Consider the following 9,285-nt stretch of genomic DNA (forward strand, 5'->3'; position numbering starts at 1 on the left):
CGTGGCAATTTTCCCTGTCTTGCGGAGGAGCGAGCAGCGAAGAAAGGCACCGAGCCCCTAGCTGACGCAACAGCGAGGCTGCTAGGGATGCGAGGAGCAGCCCCCAGACCACAGGGGTCTAGCGGGACGCTCTCCTCGCAAGCCTTCTTCTAGCGTCTCCTCCACCGAAGACCACGCGGGGGGTCAAGCTCGCGGACAGCGCCCTCCGCACCGTCTCCCCGAGAGCAACCTTGTCACCGGGGAGGACGATTAGAAAAACAGCCGCCAGACCTGGCGCCGCCGCCACGGTCAGGCGTCTCCATCCCCCTTCAGGCTAGGGACATCGCAGGAGCGGGACCCCATGGGCCCGATGCCCTTTTGCTGATCCCACTGAACCTGAGGGATGGAGCGCACGCCCACTCCGGTCTTCCCCTACCGCTCGCAAGCATTCTTCTAGCGCCAAAAGCCTAAAAAAGCCAGGCCACCCCGTCTGGGGGCCGGTCACAAAAAGGCGAAGGAAACATTACAAGATTTAGGCGGGGCTGGAAGAAAGAGTTGGGAGGTTGGAGAGGAAAGGGAACCCCACGACCCCTATTTATAGCTGCGCCGGGCACAAAGCTTCAAGCTTGGCGAAGAGCGGAGGCTTGTATCACCAGTGACGACGCGGCACTCCACGAGCAAAAGAGGTCCTCGGTCGCCGCGCCGAGACACGACCGAACGAAATAAAGCGGAGCTGAGCCCCTGGACGCCAAGCGGTGCAGCGTCGGCTCTAGTCGGCTGCCCTCGAACGGCGCGCCACAAAGCGACCAGGAACGCCGGGGCCAAGGCCCTACGTGCAGGACATCACGATGAAAGAGCCAGCTGCCAAGCAGCGGGCGCCACCGTCGCCCGGGCCCCTCTCAGCGCGCGGACACGTCTTGTCCTTTAAACAAACAGACAAAGAGGCGCGCGCCTCGAAGTACTCCCCCCACGGGCGTACCACCCCGACCGGCGTATTGTCACATCCACTAAGCTGGCACCCAGGCGCATCTGGCGGATGCGCGGCATTGACTGATCACGTCAAAGGGGAAAATCACCCTTTGGCCGAATCCACTTATTCAACCAAAGCCTCGGGGGCTACTGTCGGGTACCACGATTAGGGACACCCTAATCGAGGTACTAATATCGCTTTAAAACGCAAACACATATTAAGACAACTGGGCCCACAAAGGCCCACAGCCTCCTTCCAATCTGGAAGAACGGAAAGGACTCAACGGAGCCCAGCGTGCGGCCCATTCACATCCCCCTCGAATCCGCGGAACGATCTCCGCCTCGCTCGAGGGTCCCTCTCGGGCCCGCTGGACAATCTCCGCCTCGCTCGAGGGTAGCGGATCTACCTCGAGCAGGTAAGCCATCTCCGCCTCGCTCGAGGCCACCCCTCGGCACAAGGGACAAACAGCCCCGCTGCCCAACCACTCGCCATACAGAGGCATTAAAGGCTAGCCACTCCGCCACGACGCCCAGGACAGACAGCTTCAGGCCGCCACTCCCACAGTGGATGTGACCGGGGTCCCATCCGTTGACTTCGGTCACCGCTCCGCCATCCCGAAGGCTGTAGCGGCACTGTGGGACATACGACACGAGACAAGACGGGCCCGGCACTGCTCCCGTTCCTGTTCTGCCAACACCGACCATCCGGACTCGCCTCCCACTGGGGAAGGGGTTCGGCAACGTCACGTGTCCTCCCGAGTGGAGCGCTCGGCGTACACGGACGGAGCCCCGGACCTCCCCCTTTGAGGAGCCCGGGACCTCCACGTGTCCCCCGGACCTTCTAGTGTGCACGCCCGCACTCCGACCAGGGGGTCCGGGGCCGTCGCGCGCCACCACCACCGCTGGTGCATGCAGGACCCTAGTCTGAAGGGCCCACCGAATGCCACCGCGCCGTATATAGAAGACCATGCACCAGCGACGACTACGCCACCTGTAGGGGCTGGCAGGACGACCGGCACGATCTTCGCGGGACCAAGGACGATATCCGGGATGACTGTGGCACGCGCCGTCTTCCCACAGTATACTTCCTACAGTGTTTGACCACTGTACCCCCGCGATTCAGGGGAGGACGGCGACTTCCATGCCCCACTCATGTACGCCGCCCCTCCTTGTGACTATAAAAGGAGGAGGCGGGCTCCCCTTAGCGGGCTCTGGTCTGCCTGGTCTCTCTGGCTTCTCTCTTCCAAGAGAACGTTCAGGGACTACTGAGCACTCATCTCAACCGACTCCACTCCTAGCAGAGACTTGGGAGCTTCTCTCCCTCTCTCGCCTTGCTTGTACCCCCTACTACAAGCACTCCGGGTGCAAGATAATACAGTGCCCTCGCACACCTCCTTTGCTGGACGTACGGCCCCGCGGCCGGAACCAGGATAAATCGTGCGTTACTGTGTTGCCTCTTGCATCATCATCTGGGACGAGGAAACACGCAGCATTCACTAGTTGGGATCCGGGCCCCCGGGTCGGGACACCGACAAATAATATCTTGATTATAATATCTTTTGTTAGGACTAACCTTTCCAGAGCTCCAGATAAAACCTCACACATACATATGAGAGAAAGAAAGGAGAGAGTTCTAGCAAGTTTGAGAGACAAGATGAGCTGAGAGTTTCCATGAGCAAATTGCAATGAGGTTTGAATTATTGATCTTAGTTTAGCATTACTTATGGAACTTACTTTCTTAATTCTGAGACTTGTTTAATTTTGAGAGCATGTGCTTAATAATTATGGGGAAGCATTTAACTTGTATCTACCTTCCACATTGAAAAAGCTGGTTACAACTTGAACTATTAACTGCAAAATATTTTTTGGGAGCATTGTGTTTTCTCGTGTATGATCAAGTGCAGGGATTGGACACTGAAAGGCAGCGCTGATTTTTATCAAAGACTTACTCGAGGACGAGCAAGGTTTAAGCATGGGGGGAATGTTGGCGCTCCTTAAGTATCTATTTTATCCCCTGTTTAACTTTGATAATGGCATGAATTTAATATCAGAATCACTAACCATCCTAACCTCGGCCCAATTATTGGTCGTTTTCGCGTTTGCACATATATTTTGGAGGTACTTCGTTTTTGCAGGTTTTTGACCAATTTTGGAGCATGAAATGGCGAGGCCCATGATCACACGATGACACGAAGAAAGACGAAGGCCAAAGCCCGAACAAAGGATCGAAGGCCATGATGATTAGAGGCCCGTTCATGCACATCCACCCTCCAATGAACCCCAAAGGACAAAGCCCACAAGATAAGATCAAGATACTTCGAGGCTAAGCAAAGCAAAGAGATATTTAAGGAAGGATTTTCCATCCTATCCTTTTCCTCGAAGAAATCTCGAAGATAATGACGTCTAATGGGGTGCAATCGTGAAAGACATAAACTCTAGAAGATTCCAGGAGACTTGGGGAGAAAGATGAACACGAGACGGCGAAGGAAAGAGCCAGGCCGGCCGGCCAAGGCCCATTGGGCCGGCCGGCCAAGGCCCATTGGGCCGGCCGGCCCAGCCCTTTTTTAGGTCGGTTCGACCTCCCCTTTGACCTAGGGTTTCCTTAGGCTATTTAAAGACCCCTCCCCAAGGTTCACGCAGAGATCAATTCGGGAGACGACGCCAAGGAGCAGAGAAGATAGAGGGACACCTCTCGGAGAGCCGAGGGTCGTGCTAGTTGTCTAGGGTTCGCCCTAGCCGACGTGGGAACCTTGCAAGGAAGACCACGTCGGAGTTCTGGAGCTAGGATCATCAAGATCAAGGTAGGGCCCCGGTTGTGATCTTGTGATGTACAATCATTCATGGTGAAGTTATTTGTGATTCCTAATGTTTAGCGACCATGTTCTCTCTTTCGATTTCATTCTTTTCTTTGGGTTTGCTTCATCCTAGATCTATTATCGAGATAGATCGCTTAGCATGATCTTGTAGTCATGGTGGCTAGAGGTTCATGGCGGAACTACCAAAGGGGGTTCGACTTGCTTCAGGGTATTTCGTTCAAAAGGGGGGCGTCGTGACAGGCCGTCTCCACAGAGTAGGCGGAGTATCGAGGGATCGAATTGGAGATTTTTGGTTTAAAGAGGTTTTTCATTGAGATTCACATCTACCTTACTTCACTTCATCTAGCTGGAATTACAACATATGCATGATCTAGGTGATCTAGATTGGTTATCTCTAACTTTCTCTTGCTATCTTCGGTGTTTGTCGTTTTTAGTAGATTAGATTCGTTTTCACCATCTCAACACAAAGGAATCTCTATGCTAGTAGATTGTTTCTTGTCTCTTTGGTTCCGTGAATTGATAAACCTTGGGGGAATACTCTGAGGGAAAAGCTACACGAAACCGTGTGCTTGCGGTATATAAATCGGGGGTGCTAAGGAGCGTCAACACTCACCCATTCTTCCGTGTGCCCCTGCACAACTACGAGGTGGCAGATGACTTCCACTTTCATCGCCCTCTGCGAGGGTTTCCTTGGCGTCCCTCCCATCTTCGATCTCTGGAGATATGTCTTTTCGGTCACCATCATCCAGACCAAGGTCGGCTACGCAAACATTCACCTGCCCAGCGGTGGTGACCGCAGCCATGAGCAATACATCGACATGGGGAAGCTCAAGACGTCGAACAAGGCGTGAGGCGAATCGCCTCACCGCCGAGGCGAAGCTGAAGGAGGAGGACAAGAAGCGGAGGAAGGCGGAGCTGGAGGAGAAGAAGGGGATCATGAAGCGCGAGAGTCAATGCCTCATTTCCTCCAGCGACGAGGCAGAACTGCTCAGCCAGCTGGAGGACGAGTACGATGACGCCAGCGATGGCGGCGGCGACGAGGAAGCGGAGGATGTGGAGACGAACTGGGAGGCCCTGGCTCGAGACGAGGGGGAGACCAAGAGGGAACAGTCTTCCCCGGCGGCAGCGGGGACAGACATCCCCTCCTCGTCGTGAAGGGATCGTGCGCAGGATGACGTCGCGCTCGACACGCGGCGATCGGCGTTGAGGGGGCGGAGTCCCTCCCCTTCTGGGAAGTCAGGGAGGGCCCCTGACCCCCAGAGCGATGCAGCGAGCACTCCCCACACCGCGGCGGGAACACGGCAACCACCTTCCTCCCCGGCACCTTCGAGCAGCTCCGCGCGCTCCGCTGGGGTGTCTGGCCCGCGTCCAGCTGCGAGCGTGTTGGGGAAATGCCATGGCGGATCGGTGGCGACGACGGTGTTAGCTACGCCCAGGAACGCACGTTCCACCTGCCAGCACCTTGCCTCGCTCTGTCTAGCGCTCACACACACAGGGAACCCGAGGAGGAAGATGAACAGTGATTTTTGGCGACGAATGCCGCGGAGCCAATAGCTCCTGTATCTTGGCCTTGATTCAACTAAAAATGGACTCGGCGAGTTACAACAAGGAGCATTGGGGCTTCTTGTAGGCCGGGGAGCTCTCCTCCACGACGGCCGTTGTGTCCGATCCGCGCAGAACGTGCTCGCCCACGACGCCGTGTCGTGCGCACGACTCGGTCATGGCGGCTTCCTCCTGCGGGATCCACGCACGCACACCACTCACTCTGAACGACCCAAGAATCGGTCACATGGAACACCAGCGGCGGTGACACATCCTCGTGCGCGTCGGTCCTGGACCCGACCTCGCCACGGCCAACACGCAAACACACACAGATGCGCTGCTCACGGCCATTGCACGACACAGACTCACGTTCACGAGCACATGCTCTTGAACCAACTAACCTATCGACACGAACGCACACACGCACGCCCTGAACACATCCATGGCGTGTTTATTCCTAACATTCTCCCCCTAAACACGACATGATAAACTCCGGTCTTCACAGTAGCGCCGCCTCCTCCTCGACGTCGGCGAGCATCGCTCGCTCCTTCTTCTTCTTCGGACAGTCCCTCGCCTTGTGTCCGCGAACGCCGCAGTCGAAGCATTTGCCTCGGCAGCGGCTCCTACCGCGCCCCGAGCTTGTGCTGCTGCTGCCGTCGTCATCGTCGTCGCTGCTATCATCACGGCCGCCGCTACGACCTCCCTTCTTCTTACGGCCCTCGCCGCCACGCGCGCGCTCCCACTGTTCCATGGTGAGAAGGAGCTTGCCGTCGGCGCCTGGAGGGGGAGCAACGTCGTCCTCAGCCTCGGCTTCCTCCGCCGCACGCAGCCGCCCGGTGGCATCCTCCAGTATCAGCGTGGCGAGGTTTGCCGACACTTGGATCGCCACGGCCACCTGCCGGAGCGACTTGGGGATGGTGCGCATCAACTTCTCCACGACCCTCCGTGGCGGGATCGTCTCCCCCACGGTCTCGAGTGCGGCGACGATGTTCTGGAGCCGCAGTGTGTAGTCGTCGACGCCCTCGCCGGAGTTGAAGCGCATGTTCTCGAACTCTCGTAGGAGCCGCTGCGCCTCTGTCCTCTGCACCTGGTCGCTGCCGACACGCCGCTCCTTCACTGCGTTCCACGCCTCCAACGCGGTCCCCTTCGCTGCCAGCGACGCCACCATCTCCGTCGGCACGGCGCTCGCGATTGCTTCGAGCGCCATGCAGTCCTCATGCGGCGCCACTCCCCCGGGCTCGATTGCTTCCCACAGATGACGGGCCTTCATCTTCAGCTTCATGAGCAACGACCATTGCGTGTAGTTGGTCTTGGTCAGCATGGGCCAGTTGGCCGACCCGCCGATCTCCCGGACGACGCGCACGACGTCCCCCTTGCCGCTGCTCCCGGCGCCGTCGACGCCCTTGCCGCCGAGCGGCTTCTTCGGGGAGCCTGGAGGAGTGTTCTCGCCGTCGCCCGCCATCTTGGTCTCCGTCGAACCCCTGCGCGGGATCACGTGCTTCTTCAACGGCGGTGCTCGAGGTGGGCTGATCGAGCCGCCGTAGAACATACACTGGCTCTTGATACCACTGTTAGCTACGCCCAGGAATGCACGTTCCACCTGCCAGCACCTTGCCTCGCTCTGTCTAGCGCTCACACACACAGGGAACCCGAGGAGGAAGATGAACAGTGATTTTCGGCGACAAACGCAGCGGAGCCAATAGCTCCTGTATCTTGGCCTTGATTCAACTAAAAATGGACTCGGCGAGTTACAACAAGGAGCCCTGGGGCTTCTTGTAGGCCGGGGAGGTCTCCTCCACGACGGCCGTTGCGTCCGATCCGCGCGGAACGTGCTCGCCCACGACGCCGAGTCGTGCGCACGACTCGGTCATGGCGGCTTCCTCCTGCGGGATCCACGCACGCACACCACTTACTCGGAACGACCCAAGACTCGGTCACACAGAACACCAGCGGTGGTGACACATCCTCGCGCGCGTCGGTCCTGAACCCGACCTCGCCACGGCCAACACGCAAACTCACACAGATGCGCTGCTCACTGCCATTGCACGACACAGACTCGCGTTCACGAGCACATGCTCATGAACCAACTAACCTAGCGACACGAACGCACACACGCACGCCCTGAACACATCCATGGCGTGTTTATTCCTAACAGACGGTCCCGAAGCGGGCCCGCTCAGCCTCAGTCCGGTAAGTGATTCTCGATCTGAAGGTGTTGTTGTTCCTTGTGCACAGTTTGTTGTTAGATTTATCTTTTCTTTTCGCAGTGTGGATGCCGCCCGCTGCGACCTGATGCTTGCTACACGCAAGATCCTCGCCAAGCAGCGGACGACTCAAGGGTCGATGACCCCGGCAGGATCCGGAGACGCAGGGGGCGACTCCCTCAAGACCCCAACCGGGCAGGCAGTCTCGTCGCCGGGGGAACCTGAGGGCGAAAAGGGCCCGACTACCCTGCCGGCACCGGACGTCATCATGATTAACTCCCCCGAAGATCCCGTGGAGCAGGGTGTCAGGGAGGAGCTGCAAACGGACCTCCCGTCGGCGAGCTTGGCAGCGACTCCATCAACGGAAGATGCCGGAACGGCCGAGGAGCGGAGGGCCCCGGCGACCATTGAAGTCGCGGCGTCAGAGTCAGATGGGCCGACACCCAGACCTGGAGCGGTTCCCGATCCCGCGACGGCCGAGCCGGCCGCGAACGACGCGACCGTCGCGCCCTCGGCGACCGCTGGGGTTACGCCGGCGGGGACAGTGGAGCCGACCCCCGATCCCGCGGCGACCCCCCACCCCACGATGGCAGCAGCGATCGCGGTTGGCGCGAGCGCCCCGCCCGCGGGAGACACAAAGTTGGTGACGGAGGTGGAGAGGCTGGACTCCGCCCCTTCAGGGCCGGACGGCGCTGCCCCGACGCCTGCGGAGACAGCCGGAGCGATGGGGACGGGACCACTCGTCGCGGGAAGCGCCATGACACCTACCTCACTTCCAGTGGGCGTGCCAGCCTCGTCTCTTCCGCAGAGCGGCGTGGCCGCGCCCACCCAAGGCGGCGAAGGTTCGAGCCTGCTCGCCCTGACGCAAAACTTCATGCAGAGGGAGCTTGACTGGGGGTGGCTTCGTGGGGCGGCGGCGAACGTAGCTACGCTGATGCGCATTCTCCTCGGACTGGCATAGGTGGTAAGTTTCTTAACGCCTGTCTTGGGTTTTCTTCTTCAGTCGACCAATTCGTCTCTAACTTCCGCCTTCCCGTGCCTGTCGGCGTGACACAGGAAATGGAGCTTCGAGACCAGGAGCGCCTGACCCTGCGGGCGCAGGGCCAGGAGTTCACGGAGGAGCGCCGGATGATGGAGGAGGAGTTGGCCCAGGGTTTTTAATTCCGGTAGGGGAAAAAATCGGAACCCACCGATAAAACCGATATATCGGGAATATCGGGATTTTTTATTTTTATTTTTTATTTTTTATTTTTTTATTAATTTTTTAATTTACTTTTTAGTATAAAAAATATTCATTAAATCAATTTCGGCCGATAAAAAAAATATCGGACCCCACCGATAAACCCGATATATCGGGTATATCGCGAAATTGCGGCCGATATTTCTAACCCTGAGTTGGCCTCGGCCCGGCGGGCCTTGGAGGACGAGCGCCAAGCGAGGGTGGCGGAGCTCAACACCGCGCGCCAGACCCTGGATGACGTACTTGCCCAATCGGTCGTCGTCGCTGCGGAGCTTGAGCAGCTCCGAAAGGAGCGGGACGAGCTGCGCAGCGGACTCCAGACGGCCGCGCGGGAGCGTGATGCGGCCATCCAGGACCACGATGCGGCCGTCCAAGAGCGCGATGCCGTGGTCCAGGAGTGCGACGCCGTGTTTCAGGGACGCGACGCCGCATTGGCCAGCGCGAAGGAGGCGTCGGGGCGGGAGAAGTCCGCGCTCGCGAGCCTGGAAGGTATTTTTCTTGTCTTATTTCTTTTATCGAGTCGGTTACCTAGTTC

Source organism: Panicum virgatum, chromosome 7N, assembly GCF_016808335.1.
Source record: "Panicum virgatum strain AP13 chromosome 7N, P.virgatum_v5, whole genome shotgun sequence".
Lineage (NCBI taxonomy): Eukaryota > Viridiplantae > Streptophyta > Magnoliopsida > Poales > Poaceae > Panicum > Panicum virgatum.